This window comes from Pteronotus mesoamericanus, unplaced genomic scaffold (genome assembly GCF_021234165.1).
Source record: "Pteronotus mesoamericanus isolate MK-2021 breed Mesoamerican mustached bat unplaced genomic scaffold, CSHL_Meso_final contig_82, whole genome shotgun sequence".
Classification (NCBI taxonomy): Eukaryota; Metazoa; Chordata; class Mammalia; order Chiroptera; family Mormoopidae; genus Pteronotus; species Pteronotus mesoamericanus.
Genome location: NW_026555265.1, coordinates 14,130,141 through 14,147,247, shown reverse-complemented (window position 1 = coordinate 14,147,247; position 17,107 = coordinate 14,130,141).

Here is a 17,107-nt window from a genome sequence, read left to right as displayed (position 1 = left end):
CTATGTTGAATCATATTTCCTGCCCAAATCTTCTTCTGGAATTAGTTAGAGTAGTTAGTCACTCTATTCTTAAACATTTTAAGAAATTTGGCCGTATAAGTTAAACAGAAACATTGGATTCACAGACTTCTCTAACCACTGTTGAAAACATTTATCTGGCAGCAGCATGTTGAATGGAGCATCCAGCTATTATTACCATCCTCATAGAAGCTTGAGGTAATTTTAATGTGTGATGTTCTGTGTTTTTCTGGCAAAGTCATGGTGGTAATATGTCTCTGAGTGTGAAGCCAGAGTTTCCTTCCTGATTGTTCCCAAGATGGAACAATATCTCAAGATGGAGAGAACATTTTATATATTTGTAAAATTCTTCCTGTGGACAGGGTGGGCTATTCACTCTTTATTAAATAGAGTTTTAAAAGTCTTTGTAGAACACTCTTCCTGATTAATAAGGTAATGTTAAGAAAATATTTTTTAAAGTCATCTCTGAGTGGACCAATTTTCATGAAAGATGTCCATCTCTGTCTCATACTTCAGCCATTCAGAATTTAGCTCTCTAGCACTTCACACTTCATTCATCTGAGGAGAGATCCTAGAGTTCATGACATATAATTCGTGTGTGTCCTTCATAGAAAACCTCCTGAGCCGCCTCCTTGTTGGGAACTGTCTCGCCTGGCATTTGGGACTGTAGCCTCACTGACAGGCGAGAGGGCCCAAAGGCTGGAGCTGAGCAAGGAGGCCTTGGGAAAATAGGCCACTGAGGAGACAGAACTTGCCCTGCTGGCAGGGGTGCAGCCCTTCTCTCCCTCACAACACCTTGCTTGGTCCCAGAGGATGGCTGGTTTAGTCAATGATCGGTAAAAACCCCTCGAAGGCAGGGGCAACCTAAGAAGAAACAGTCCCATAGGGGCCATCAGGGAAGGACTTGGGGGACACGGGGAAGGGGCAAAAGACCCTCACCCCTTGGCTTTGATATGGCCAGAGTCCTCATTCTATCTGAAAGAAGTCTCCTTATCTCTTGGCAGCTCTGCCCTACCCATTTGTCTCAGGCTTGAAACAATACTAAAGGCAGGTACAGCCCTAAACTAGATAGGGTGGTTCCCTGGGACAATTAGGCCTGGAAAAGGAATGCATTATATCCTATGAAACTTACTTTGCTAAGAATGCCCTCAAGTTAATGAGTACTGATGTTTGGGGTTGAGCATAGAAAGTGATCAGTGTCCCAGGTTTCGGGGCTGAATGGTAGCCACCCTGAACTGAGGAAAATCTCTTGTGTTCCTTCAATTGTTTTCTATGATTTCTATCTGTTTTCTGTAAACATAGCCTTTTGACATTGATTGATGAGCTTTATATCCAGGCTGTATACCTCTGCACCTATGGTTCTCAATAAAAGCCACTTCAAGAGAAGGGCTTGGGGCATTCTCCACTAGAGGGAACTGCCACTCCTTCCCCTGGCAGGCGTAGAGAAAAGTGTCTGGGATGATTTATTTTATTTCCACATCCCTGATGACCTGGAACAGCCTCTGCGGGATAGAGTCCACCCTCTACCTCACATCCTGCACCTAGTGCACATTTGACATGTGATTTTTTTGCATTTATTCATTTGAGTTTTAAATCCATAGAAAAATATAGAAAGCCAATTGTAAGGGAGAACATTTTTGGGGAAGGACAGTTTTCTACTCATTTACTATAGCATCCCTTCTCAATGTCAAACAGCAAATAGGTGGCAGACTTTTTTTTCTCAAAATTTAGCAGTGTGTTTTTTGGATGATGAAAGAAAATATTCTAAAATTAGATAATTTGAGCCACATTTGATTATGCCCAACTCTGTAAATATGCTAAAATATTACATTTTAAATATATGAATGTTATTTTATATAAATTATATCTTGACAAATTTGTTAAAAGTCTAGTAGTGTGGTAGTGGAATAATAGTAAGTGATGTTTGAGCATCTCATTTGAAAAACATAGTGGTAGTTATCAAATATTGCTGACTACTTATTGCTTTATCTTCCCAGAGTCATAATATTCTCTGAGAAAATATTCTTTTACAACCCTGTTACAGAAGTAAAAGAAGTCAACTCTCTCCTTTCACTACAGGTTGGACACTGCAGCTGAGCTATCAAACGGTCTGGTTCATAGTGCTCCATCTACAGAGAAATGTGATTCAAGATGGACCAATCAGTCTTCTGCCCAAGGATTTTTCTGATTGGATTTTGAGGGTAAAATCTTCCTTGTTCCTGGTGAATGGAAAAAAAAAAAAGTAAGTCTGTAACTCTCATGGAATAGTTTTCATTTCCACATTTCCCTTCCTCTCTCAGCTATTTACAACTGGAAAGAAATAAGCCCCTTAGAAAGGAGACAATTCAAAGTAGGGAACATTGATGGCATCCAAATTTAATTTTTTCTCTTTTGCACTGATATTATTTGCTGTGATATAAACAGATTGGAATTGGGTTTGACACTTGAAACAAAAATTTTGTCCTCAACCAACTTAGAGACTGCTTGGGAAAAATATATAAAGATTTGGAAGATTAAATAGAAATCTAAGCCTGAAAGACAAACATAGAAATAAGAGTATCTGTGATGCAGTAAACATGAAAACAAGAGCAACTGTCATTAATTTCCAAATGAGCAATGTGGACAGCCAGTTTCATGAATTCAGAGGATAGAGACAACATTGTGGGTTGGGTGATCTGAAAAGAGCTCTTGGAGGGAAAGAACCAAGACTAAATTCCACCTTGAAGAGTAATACTTTGAATTTCCTTCTTAGGGTCATTTGTGCCACCCTGTGTAAATGAATTTCATTTGGACAGAAATCAAAGAAAGATCCTTCAGAAGCAGATAAGACATGTCTTAAACAAGAAATGATAGGAGGGACAACTCATCTATGACTATAGCAAGAATTTTTCAGATGCTAATATAGATGGGCATTAAGCAGAATTTTATTTTAGAAATAATCACCCATTAATCTTTTTCCTAGGTCATATAATAAAAATGATAAATTATGGAATTTAGAAAAATCAGTGAATATTTTAAGCTGATGATTAATGAAATATTATCAGAATCAGTGTAGTTGTATTTTGGTCAATGTTTCAGAAGCATTTTAATTTTTAAAAACAATCAGCCCACTCCCACTAAGCCTTAAGAACATGTGCAACTTTCAATTACTCTTGTGTGGCTTTGATGTCTCATTTTAGTTTGAACCCTGATCTTGATTCATGAAACTCTTTTGCATAACATGAAAAGGACTGACAAAATGTCCCTAGTTTTCCATAATTTGTTTTTTCTGAATTCCTTTTATTAACATATCCCAGAGGTTGTACTTTCTGTAAATTGTAAATTCTCATGGGTAAGACCATACTCTTGGTCACATCACCAATGAACTTAAGTAGTCCTAAAGAGCCTTTCACCAAGATATTATTTTCTCATAAAGAGAGGAAAAAACAAATTTAAGTTTATAACACTGGGAATTATTTCCCTCAATCTTCCCCAAAGGAAATGCCACCAACATCCTGAAAAATAGATTTCCTTTGTTTTTTTTCTGACTTATTAACATGTAACTATGAGCAAAATGGTAGAATTGTGGAATTTTATCAGTAGAACAGAAAAAATGCGTCTAATGTTGTTTAATCCAATACCCATCTTTAACAATACCAGTGCTGAGATCCAGAGAAGTTGAAGGATTTGTCGTGGCAGGGACTGAGCCACACCTTAAAAAAAAAAAAAAAAAAAAAAAAGACTTCTTAAGTCCCAGGGAAAAGATTTTTAGATGATATTGTGTTCTTTTCTTTAAAAAGTATCAATATTGCTTACTTTAAATTATTTCAAATTTTAGAGTTTTTTCATATTTGTTTTGTTTCAAGCAGCACAAATGCCTCTAATTGTTCAGAAGTAGGAAGTACTTTATGTTTTTGTTTTTTACTTTTGTGTCTTCTAAAATGTTCATATGCAATAAGAATAATCTTGGATGAAGTCATTTAAACTACAGTAAAGCCCTGGCTAGGTAGCTCAGTTGGTTAGAGTGCCATCCCGATGTACTAAGGTTATGGGTTCAACCTCCAGTCAGGGCACATAGAAGAATCAACCAATGGATGCTTCAATGAGTGGAACAACAAATCAATGTCTCTCTTTCCCTAAAATTCAATTTAAAAAAATTTAAAAACTACAGTAAAATTCAGAGATGGAGGAAAATTTCTTTAAAAATATGAAATCCAGAAGCCACAATACAAAACATAAAAATGGAGGTAAAGATCAAAGTCAATGTTTAAATAATAAATTTGGAAAATTGTTATAATATAAACTCCTGTTGATTAATATATACCACCTCCTGAATGGACTAGACATATGGGTTACATTTCTGGCAAGATGTTGATTCTCTTGGGCTTCCTATCAGCAGGGAGGAAGCTAGAATCTCCAAGCTAGTCCAGCTCAGTAAGTGGCAGCCTCTTAATCCATGTATCCCATGGTTATGTGAGAATATAATTTTCTGAGTGTCATGAAATGAAAAGCATTGGGACTCTCTAACCTATAATATACAAGGGGCTCTTGTGAACTATCATAAAAATGTCAAGCAGCCCAGTAGAAAAAAGAGTATGAAAGATAATTCACAGAATTGCATATCCAAACTGTCTATGTAAAAAGACTCCATATTTATTTAGTAACCATGGAGATGTAAATTGAAGTAAAAGCTATATATCTCTTTATACCAATAAGGCTGGCAAAAATTAAATAGTACAGTGAAATTTACTGGTGGTAGGAATGCAAACAGAAGAATGCTCTCATCCATTGCTGGCAGTTAGGTAAAAACATTCAGCCCTTTTGGAAAACAACCTGGCAGTGTCTGCTGAGCTTTAACATATACATATCTTTGAGACAACAATCCCATCCTTGGAAATACATCCTATAAAATAAAATCACCTGCACTGATTTGTATAAACACACACACATACACACACACACACACACACACACACTCAAGGGAGCTTAGTGCATTATTATGTATTATTTTTCATAGTATTAAAAATCAGGAACCATAATGAACAGATAAATACATATAAATTGTAAAATATTATATTTAGTTTAAAAATAACCTGAAATATGAAAAATCCTTTTGTAAGAGATAAATATCTAAGAAACAAGTCTTTTGAAATGTCAAATGAAAAGTTTTATAAAATGCCAGCAATAAATCTACAATAATATTGATTTTTTGTGTCTAATAATATTGATTTTCTTATATTTATAATAACTCACAGATATAATACTTAATTTTGAGTCATATTTCATCTAGATAATTTTTTTGGAAGATGGCATAACTTTTTTTTTAATCTGAAGATAGTATATTTTTATCTTTGATCAAGTCACCTGACCAAAGCTTGTACCATGATTGATCTGTCTGGAGGGATTTGGATCTAAGGAAGGTGCAACTGCTTCGGAGAGGAGAGGCTATCCAGGACAGAGAGCGGGGAGAAACTTCCTGGACTTTCCCTTCATCTCTGCCTTTAGTCTTCTTTAAATATCTTTAATCTGCTAACCCAGCCAGAAATGCAGTCTGTACAAATGCTTCCCTGTAATAGAAAGCAGATCAGGGTAAGGGCGAGCAATGGATCTGAGGGCAAATTGACCCACAACTGCATGTATTTCCTTTGGGTAAGATGATGAATTTGACAGATTTCTTCATCTTTTCTCCTATCATCTCCAAGGTTTTTTCTGATGATCTTCAGATTTAGATTTGTTAATATATAAGAATCTCTTTTCTTTATAGATATTTTGAAAATTTTATTTTATAATTGTTCTAAGAAGAATCTTAAACCTAATGTAAATTTCCATTAATTTTATTACTGACCATTTTTATACTACTTTTCTGAAATTGTAAGCACTTTATTACAATTCTTTTTTTTTTCTCTCATTTACCAATAATCACTTTGGTAGGTGGCACATTCTTAACACATTGCTTTGTGCTTTTCTACCATTTTGTTGTTTATGTAAAGAAGAGATTTCCAAAGGCAAATTGATTTTTTCTTTTAAGGACTACTTTTTTTCCTGATTGGAAGTGCGACAGTTTATTTTTAAATTTGGTATTGAAATTAAAAACAAAATGGAAACTTTAGCCTGCCATTTAGATAACTTTCTTTTTATAAAGAGATTTTATTATCTCAACTTTGTTGCCATTTTATTTATTTATTTATTTATTTTTAGGCAGGGGATAGGGAGGGAGAAAGAGAAGGAGAGAAACATCAATATGTGGTTGCATCTTGCACACCCCCTACTGAGGACTTGGCCCGCAACCCAGGCATGTGCCCTGACTGGGAATTGAACCAGCAACCCCTTGGTTCGCAGGCTGGCACTCAATCCACCAGCCAGAGCTAAGAACTTTTTTGATCTGAGGATTCAACTCTGTGTTCTGTTTAGGGATTTTTTCCTCCTTGATTAATTTGTTCTCCTGGATCTTGATTCCTTTCCTACTGATCTTAAATATCCTATCCATTCACATATGATTAATCACAGATGAATTAACCTTAATCTGGACTTAGCTAAAATATTACTAAGAGAAAGTTCGTAAAATTTCTGGCTCCATTTTGCCTGTTTTCAGGACTTATGTAGACTTTTTCTAAATATCTTTGTATTTGTCATTTCAGTGGGAATTTGGAAGAGGAAGAAGTTAAACACCTTCACTCAACAAACAAGAAGTATATCTTAATAAATTTAAACATTACTAAACATACTATTCTCCAAAATACAAGAACAAATAGCTATTTGAGCAAGAAAGGAAATATCCTCTCCCTAAGGAATTTCCAAGTGGTAGAAGACGAGGAAAAGCTTTTCCTTCCGAAATTGGGGACATAATTCTAATTAATTTCTAGGGCTCTTTGGTATCATAGGTTTTGCAGGCTACATTATGGTGTGAATCATCCTAATCCATCTACTCATCCAGATCACAATGTCCCATTGGTGTGCTGTGATGTCAATTGAGAGAGAACGTTGCTCAGTGTAATTGTTTTGGAGACTGTCAGATGCCTGGCACTTTAAGCAAGTACTCTGATTTCCAGTTTCCTCATCTGTAAAGTGAAGATAATCCTACTTATGTGTATTATCAATTTATTTAATACAATTTTATCAAGGGGTTACAATGTACTAGAGACCATGTATAAAGATTCTGGGGGTGTGAAGATAAATAATATTCAATCTCTGCCTTTGAGATACTATATAGCTAAAAGGACTGTCAGGATTATGTGAGAATAATGCACTCATTAATAAAATATTTGTAGGAAGTATAACTGCTGCTAGAAACTCTCCTTGGCACTGAAATATTGAGATGAAAAAAAATACATCTTATTGCCTATGGTGAAAACATTTTAGTAGGCAACAAAGATAGATAATTAAAAATTATAATGTCAAAAATAATACTATGTATTGATAAATTCTGTGAATATAAATGAAGCAGGATTGGGGATAAAGAATGTATGAGTTTTAAGAGTAGAAGAAGGAGCTAATTTAGACAGGATAGTCTAGGTGACCTTTCTGGGAAATGTCTGGGAGAAGGACATTGCTGAAGGAGGGACACAGTTGGAGTGTTTGAGAAATGGCACCAAGGCAAAAGTGACCACGTTCTGGTAATCTGAAAACGGCAGAGATGAGAACAGAGTAGGGTTTCCTAGACCTTAATTGCCATGCTAAGGAGTTGAGATTATATTCTAAGTGTTATAATGGGAAACCACTGGAAAATTTACACTGAGGAGGTGATTATTTGATCTGTGCTTTGTAAAGATTAATCTTGCTGTTGAGTGGAGCTAGCTTGTAGGGAGGTGGGGGTAGAAGCGGGGGAATGGAGAGGTGGGCAGGAGTGAGAGGAGGCTAACACAGGGCTGGAGGACACAAGGCTATGGCTCTGACTGGGGAATAGTGAATGAGCCATCATCAAAGCTTTCAATAAATAATTCTATTATTATCATCAAGTCTAGATTAAGGAGCAACAAAGAAGCCCTATGTTCAGAATGAGGCAAAAAGGGTAAAAAGTAGAAAGAATTTGCTCCTAACTCCTGTAAGAAAACATCAGCAGATATAAAAATAGTCATGTAAGAGTCTAAATGAAGAGACCATGGTGGCGGGGGGGAACGGGGGAGAAATCCAGTGGAAAATGGAGAAAACGAAGCAAGAAGAATGTAGGGTTCATAAATATATGAGATTATATTCCATTCTATTGTATAATTGGGGAAATTAAAATTACAACTACAGAGAGATAATATCACACCTACCTGTTTGGCAGAAATTAAAAGTTTAACACTAACAGGCATTGGAAATGACATAGATAAATCAAATCTCTATAGGCATACCTTGGAGATACTGTGGATTTGGCTGTAGATCACCACAATAAATCAAGTACTGCAATAAAGCAAGTTGTAATCTTTTTGCTGGTGAAGGGTCTTGCCTTCAATTTTTAAAGAACACATCTGTGAAGCACAATAAAACAAGGTATGCATGTATTGGTATAACATTTCAGAAAACAACATGGCATTATGTAATAACTTTTGAATTACTGTTTCCCTATGACCTACCAATTCTACTTCTATCTATATACCATGAACCAGTTGTTTACAAAGTTCATCCTGGACCTGCAGCAGCCACATCACCTGGGAACTTAGAAATGCAAAATTAACCTACGATGGTTAATTTTATGTGTCAACCTGACTGGGCTAAGGGATGCCCAGATAGCTGGTAAAACATTATTTCTCAGGGTGTTTCTGGATGATATTAGCACTTGAATCACTACACTAAATAAAGAAGGTCAGCCCTTACTAACGTGGGTGGGCATCATCCAATCCATTAAGGGCCCGAATAAAACAAAAAGGCAGAGAAGGGCAAATTCTCTCTCTGTCTTTCTGAGCTGAGACATCCATCTTTTCTTGTCCTCGTATATTGGATAAAGGTTCCTGGTTCTGGGGCCTTTGACTCAGCATGTCCTCTCCTCTCCTTCACAGGTCTTTAGCCTTGAACTGAATTATGCCACTGTCTCTCCTGGTTCTTCAGCTTACAAAAAGCAGATTGTGGGACTTCTTTACCTGCATAACTGTGTGAGCCAATTCTATAATAAGTCTCTCTCCTCCCCTCCCTTCCTCTTCTCTCTCCTCTCTCCTTCTCTCTCTCTACACACACACACACACACACACACACACACACACACACACACACACTCACACACACAGAGTTTTGTGTTTTTTTGTTAGTTTCTCTGGATAACTTTAATACTGAGTCCATTTCAGACCTACTGAATTAGAAACACTGAGGTTAAGACCCCAAAATTGTGTTTTAACAAGCCTCTAGGTGATTGATAAAGTTGAATGTAAGAACCACTGCCAGAGACTTGTACAAATAGGTTGATAGCATCCCTATTTATAACAGTAAAATACCAAAAATAATCCATGCATCTATTAATAGTAAAGGGTATAAATGAATACTGCATAACAATGAAATAAATGAACTATGGCTAAACACACATGCATCTCAGAAATATAATAATTATTTTTGAAAAGCAAGGCAGAAAATTACAAGTGAAAAATAATAACTATACATATATGTGGCAGAAGTGGTAAAGTGATATGCAAGAAATAAGAGAGTAATAAATTGAAAATTCAGGAACATAGTTATATATGAGGGAACCAAAAAAAAGGGTAGGTCAGGTGGGAGCCCTTTGCAGTTTTCAAAATGATGATAAAATTTTATTTCCTAAACTAGGTAAGATGTGGTATTCATTGTATATTGTGCTTATACTCTACACATATTTTATAAGTATTTGTGTTTGTTTGCTCAATATTTGGTAACAATAATAGTAGTAAATACAATGCTATTTATCAATAGAAATAAAGCAAATGAACAAAAGTAGACCATGCAGAAAAAAAGTGGACCACTCTTCCTGAGGTAGCCATACTCATAGAAAGCACATACAAAATTTCAAGAATTAAGCAATATTTGTATTCACTTATCTTCTTTTCTCCTCATCTTTCCTTTTTTCTTTATGAATAGATTTAATCATGAAAATTAATACTTATTTTAAGTGCAAAGTCAAACTGGTCTTTTAAGGATCATATACAAAAATGCACAAATAACTAAGAAACATAAGCCTGGAAGTGCAGAAAAAAATCTAAAAAAATTTTTTTGCGTATGAAGCCTTTTATTTAGGGTCAGTTTAATGGTAGAATATTTTTCCTGTTCAATTAAAAATGGTAAGTAAGCTCCAGTGAGTGACTGAAAATTACATCAGCATGTTCCCTAGTTTTAATGAGGCAAGGACAAGCTGTAATCCTTGCAAGAAGAGCAAGCAACAGAGGATATTATGTGAACAACAGGCTCTGTACTTGGTAACACTACAGAAATATTGCCTCCTTGTCCTAGACTCTGAATTGCTGTTTACACAGGAAATAGGATTAAAATGCATGCTGGCTATCCACACTGCACACATAAATTCATTTCAGTTCAAGATGACTGATTATTACAATAAAATATTATTCTGTATATAAGTAAAGGAAATTTCTTTCTTTTATAATTACATTTAGGCACTTAAGGACAGCAAGTTTCAATTATGAAAGGAAGAGTTAACCATTTCTATCTCATTTGGAAGTATGCTATCATTTGAGTAGCATTTTATTTTGACAACTAAACAAATAAAGACAGGTGTGTGTGTACTACAGACAAACAGATTCATTGTGTGATATTTCAAAGAGTACTTTTGAGATATGAGTTATTGTGCTCACTGTGTAATGTGCTGTTTTGCCATAGTATAAGATAGTGATCGTCCCTACAGGATGCCAGTTAGGTACAACAGAAACTACATTTTCAATTATGTGTTGAAAAGTGGTGGTTGTTTTCTTAATAATAGGTGGGTATAACCAATGTGCATAGAAAAATTAGAAATGAGCATATACATAATGGTGTTTTAGTTTCAAAGCTGCTTGAGTAGAAGAGTTGTTCCTGGTATAATTTCTGTTGGCTTTTACAGCTGGAAACAGACCATGCTTTCCTTTAAACTGTTTAAAGTTTTTAATAAGTTTATTTGAACAGCTGAAATGCAAAAGGAGTTTAAGGATCTGGACAATTTGGAATGCCTAACTGAGGGCAGTCAGTGAACTTTTGAACAAATATAGAAAGGACATTGAACCTGTGTGTTATAGAAGTTTGTTATTAAATGATTAGGTTTTTTATTTTTTTTTATCAATGCTTTACTTCAAGACAAAAAAGTTTCTCAAGTCAAGGAACAGCATGGATATCTAACTATTTCATTACCATATTAGCAAATGGTAAATATAAATGTAAAAATTTTAAGAATGATTTCTAATGAAGCTATTATCTTTTGTGAAATACAAAAAGAAAACATTAAGACCAAAGTATAGTTCAGTATCAAATGAGCAATTATTAAAAATAATTTTGGGGAGGGGGATGATCAAAAGTGGTACTCTCATTTGCTGCTGGTAATTACCTAAGCTGGTACTAATTTAATTAACATCAATTTGGTAACAAAAAATAAGAGTCTTAAGAATATTTATTCATTTTACTTCTAGAAATCTACCCAAAGGAAAACCTAGAAATATAAAAAAAAAACACAACACTTTAAGTCATGAAGAAGGCAGTAAAAACAAATTAAGAATTAAAACTTAGGGAAATGCTGAAACTGTTGCATAGCTAATTTGTGATGAAATGCGAAGCCATATAAATGAAGTTCATGAAAAACTATATACTAACATAAAAATATGTAATAAAAATAGCACAAAAAGAAACAATGTAATCACAATTTTTCAATAAAACCTTCTATGTCCTTCCAAAATAATAATAAGCAGGAAAGAATATCAATAAAAATTAACCTAACAATAGCTGTCTCTAGGTGATTAGTTTTCAGACTTTTCTGTATTTTTAAAATTATCTAAATGGCAGTGTGCTACTTTTATAACAGAACAAATCTATTAAACTTTATTTTAGAACAAAAAATCCAAGTCAACATCAGATTAAAACAAGATAGAAATGTTCTAAATTATTTTTGATATTGTATTGGGTATAATATGATTTTTAAATGATTAGCTACTGAATATACTCAAAAGACAATATTTATTTTCTGTATTTAGATGATGCTTTTTTCCTTTATTGGATGCCAAGCTATTTTTTCTCTGACAGCTGTTAATATCCATTGCCAGAAATGCAGAAATAATTAATGGTGGCCCTGTGTGTAAACCATTCAGCTGATCCGAAGTACACTAGAAACTCAAGAGCTCCATGATATGAGAATTTGTCAACTTACTATGACTAGTCTTTTAAGGTGTGGTTGTATTTTATAAAATCGACTTTTGTTTTCCTGTTCATGAGATATTCTGGGATAGGTTACAGATACTAGATTTTTCTGATAGCTATGAATGGCAACTCAAATTCAAAGTTAAGAAATTGTTCTCTTTTATGTTCCTGTTGATACCAAACATAATTCTGAGTGAACATGGTGATCTACTTGTAGCAATAGTTCTTGAAAGTTATGCTTCTTTGTTCTTGTTCTATTTCCTGTGTAAGCAGACAAGTGCCACCATACTGATAAATTGTCTTTAAATTTTAATAGAGAAATAGGAAGAACAATAAATAATTGTTTGTGGAGGAGGGAGGAAGAAAAAAATTATCTTGGTAAGTACACTTCAGTAAAATATAAAATTAAAGGTTCACTTTTATAGTATATGCAATTTTGAAGACATTTCATCTTAGGTTGGTAGATTTTAAGTTACATAAAATTTCAAATATTAATGTATTTAAGGAATGACCAATAAGATTCGTTTGAACCAAATTAGATTTAACTGTGGAATGGACTAAGTAAGTATATGTTGTTTTCAAGAAGCAAATAGTTTTGTTAGTTAACTGTATATGTAAAACCACAGTTACAAATAATAATGATATTTAACTAAGGTTAGCAATAAGATGAGCTTCAAAGTCATGAGAACCTATCAAATAACCAGTGGTGGAAGGAGGCAAGATAAGAATTATAGAAAGTTATGTTCTCTGTAGAATTATATTGGGAGTTATAAAATGGACGACAACTGAAAGTTGAAGGGGATCTTTTCCAAGAGTGATCCTAGAAATAGTGCTGTTGACACTCATGAAGAGCTCCCTAGATTTCTACATGCTTCCATAGTAATGGAAGAGAGCCCCCCCAAAACTGGAATTATTTTCAAGATATTGGGTCCTTTGAGGTGCAGGCTTCCCCCACTAGATGAGTATTCTGGGAACCCATCTGTATCAGTGTACTAGCTTGGTGTTTTTGTGAGAGGTTGCATTTGGCCTCAGTGAGGTTTTTTTGAAAAATTAACACATCTGCCCATTTCATCATGGGTGATTTATAAGCGCACCTGCTCACACCTCACTGAGTGTTCAGCTGTTTTTGACTAAATACAGCATGACCCCCATTCCTTACCCTTTTCTGTTCACCTGATCTTGCCCCAAGTGACTTTTTTTGTTTCTCCAGATGAAAAAAGTCCTCAAAAGGAAACATTTTGCTGGTATGAAGGAGGTGAAACAAAAAATGGCAAAAGCGCTAAAAGGCATCAAGATCAACGAGTTAAAAACTATTTTGAGCAGTGAAACAAAAGTCTCTATAGATGAATTGCATCAAATGAAGAGTACTTAGAAGGTTGACTGAAGTTTAAACATGTAAGAATACATATTTTTTTATAAATAAAGTTCATTCTTGGGGTGGAGTCTCCCCTTCTAAGTTTGAACCAAGAAAATATATTGAGGCATTATTTTCCCCAGCCTTCTCTTCTTTTTCATTAGCATCTTACATCTTACTTTCATTAACATCTTACTTTCTAAGGTCTCTTTCACCCAAATATGTCCCTAAAATTCAATTTTTATATAACCTCCTGCTAGATTGGTTGCCTAAATTCGATTTGAAAGGCTTCTAATCTCTCCTGCATTAATTGCCTTGAAGTTTCCAGTTTGTGATGACATTTTACTTGAGTATGATAAAAATCATTTCAATTAGATAAATCTTTCCTTTCTAGGGAAACAGATTATTAAAATGGGAATTTGGAAGTAAATAGTTACCAGCCACATGGCAAAAAGGAACTCATTTTTGGTGATAAAGGATGGTGTTTAACCCTGGTATATTAAAACATCGCAACTACTAAGTAACTGTGGCAATTACCAAATGTCTCATATACAGTGAATTAAGATGGGTTACAGGAAAAAGAAGATACATTGGCTTTACAGTATCTTCAGCATTTGAGTAATATGGGACAATATGATTAAAGGCTATGGAGTTGATTAATTGCATGCCATTGATTTTTTTTTCAGAAGAGAATCAATTATCTTTTTTTAATTTTTTAATTTTTTTTATTGTTCAGATACATTTGTCTCCATTTTCCCGCCACCACTTTCCCTGTCCCCCCACCTCCCTCCCTCAATCTTTTCCCACTTTGGCTTTGTCCTTGGGTCCTTTATACATGTTCCTTGACCCTTTCCTTCCCTTTCCCCACTGCCCCCCTCCTCCCCTCTTGATTCTGTTGGTTTCTTTTTTCTTTCAGTGTTGCTGGTTATATATTTTTTTTGCTTATTTGTTTTGTTGGTTAGGTTCCACTTATAGGTGAGATCATATGGTATTTGTCTTTTGCCCCCTGGCTTATTTCACTTAGCATAATGCTCTCCAGTTCCATCCATGCTGTCGCGAAGGGTAGTAGCTCTTTCTTTCTTTCTGCTGTGTAGTATTCCGTTGTGTAAATGTACCATAGTTTTTCAATCCACTCTTTTATTGATGGGCACTTAGGTTGCTTCCAGCACTTAGCTATTGTAAGTTGTGCTGCTATGAACATTGGGTTACATAGGTTCTTTTAAATTGGTGTTTCAGGACTCTTAGGGCATATTCTCATCAGTGGAATCTCTGGGTCAAAAGGCAGTTCCATTTTGAGCTTTTTTGAGGAAATTCCAAACTGTGTTCCACAGTGGCTTCACCAGTTTGCATTCCCACCAACAGTGTACTAGGGTTCCCTTTTTGCCACAGCCTCACCAGCACCTGTTGTTTGTTGATTTGTTTATGATGGCAATTTTGACAGGTGTGAGGTGGTATCTCCTTGTGGTTTTAATTTGCATTTGTCTGATGGCTAGTGATGGACCATCCTTTTATATGTCTCTGGGCCCTCTGTATGTTCTCCTTGGAGAAGTGTCTGTTCAGGTCCTTTGCCCATTTTTTAATTGAATTGTTCGTCTTCGTGGAGTGGAGTCTTGTGAGTTCTTTATGTATTTTGGAGATCAAACTCCTATATGAAGTATCATTAGTAAATATATTTTCCCATACAGCTGGTACTCTTTTCATTTTGCTCTTTTCTTTAGCCATGCAGAAGCTTCTTATTTTTATGAGGTCCCATTTATTTATTCTTTCCTTTATGTCCCTTGCTTTAGGGGACATATCAGTGAAAATATTACTGTATGGGATATCTGAGTTTCCTGCTTATGTTCTTCTCTAAGATTTTTATGGTGTTGCAACTTATATTTAAATCTTTTATCCATCTTGAGTTTATTTTTGTGTATGGTGCCGGTTGGTGGTTTAATTTCAATTTTTTGCATGTAGCTGTCCAGTTCTCCCAACGTCATTTGTAGAAGAGGCTATTTTTACTTCAATTAATGCTTCTGTTCCCTTTGTCAAATATTAATTGACCATGGAGATATGGGTTTATTTCTCGGTTTTCTATTCTGTTCCACTGGTCTATGTGTCTCTTCTTGTGCCAGTACCATACTGTTTTGATTACAGTGGCCTTGTAATATAGTTTTATGTCTGGTATTGTGATTCCTCCTGCTTTGTTTTTCTTTCTCAAAATTGCTATGGCTGTTCAGGGTCATTTATGGTTCCTTATAAATTTTTGAAATGTCTGTTCTATGTCTGTGAAATATGTCATTGGTATTTTAATAGGGATTGTGTTGAATCTATAAATTACTTTGGGTAGTGTGGACATTTTGATGATATCAGTTCTTTCAGTCCATGAATGCGGTATATGCTTCCATTTATTTGTGTCTTCCTTAATTTCTTTCTTCAGTGTTGTATAGTTTTCTGTGTACAGTTCTTTTACCTCCTTAGTTAAATTTATTCCTATGTACTTTATTTTTCTTGTTGCTATAGCAAATGGGATTTTTTTTTCCTGATTTCTGCTTCTGATATTTTGTTGTTGGTGTACAAAAATGCCTTCAATTTCTGAATATTGACTTCGTATCCTACTGTTTTGCCAAATTCACTTATTAGGTTGAGTAGTTTTTTGGTGGAGTCTATAGGGTTTTCTATGTACACTATCATGTCACCTTCAAACAATGATTGTTTTACTTCCTCCAATCCAATTTGGGTGCCTTTTCTTTCTTTCTTTTTTTGTCTAACCGCTGTGCTAGGACTTCCCATACTATGTTGAATAGAAGTGGTAAAAGCAGACATCCTTGTCCTGTTCCCGATCTTAGTGGGAAAGCTTTTAGTTTTTGCCCATTGAGTATGATTTTGGCTGTGGGATTTTCATAAATGGCCTTTATTATGTTGAGGTATGCCCACTTTACTCCAATTTTGTTGAGTATTTTAAACATAAACAGGTGCTGTACTTTATCGAATGCTTTTTCCAGATCTGCTGAGATGATCATGTGTTTTTTGTCTTTCTTTTTGTTTATGTGATGTATTACGTTTATTGATTTCCGAATATTGAACCATCCTTGCATCCCTGGGATGAATCCCACTTGATCATGGTAGATGATCTTTTTAATGTATTGCTGGAGGTGGTTTGCCAATATTTTGTTGAGGATTTTAGTGTCTGTGCTCATCAGTGACATTAGCCTATAATTTTCTTTTTTTCTTGTGTCTTTATCTAGTTTTGGGATTAGGATGATGAGGGCCTCACAAAAAGAGCTTGGGAGTCTTCCCACTTCTTGGATTTTTTTAGAATAGTCTGTGGACAGGGGTTAGCTCTTCCTAAAATGTTTTGTAAAATTCTCCTGTGAAACCGTCCCATCCAGGGCTTCTGTGTGCCGGGAGTTTTTTGATTACTGCTTCAATTTCCCCAGCTGTTATGAGTCTGTTCAGGCTTTCTGCTTCTTTTTCCTTCAGTGTTGGAAGGTTATACTTTTC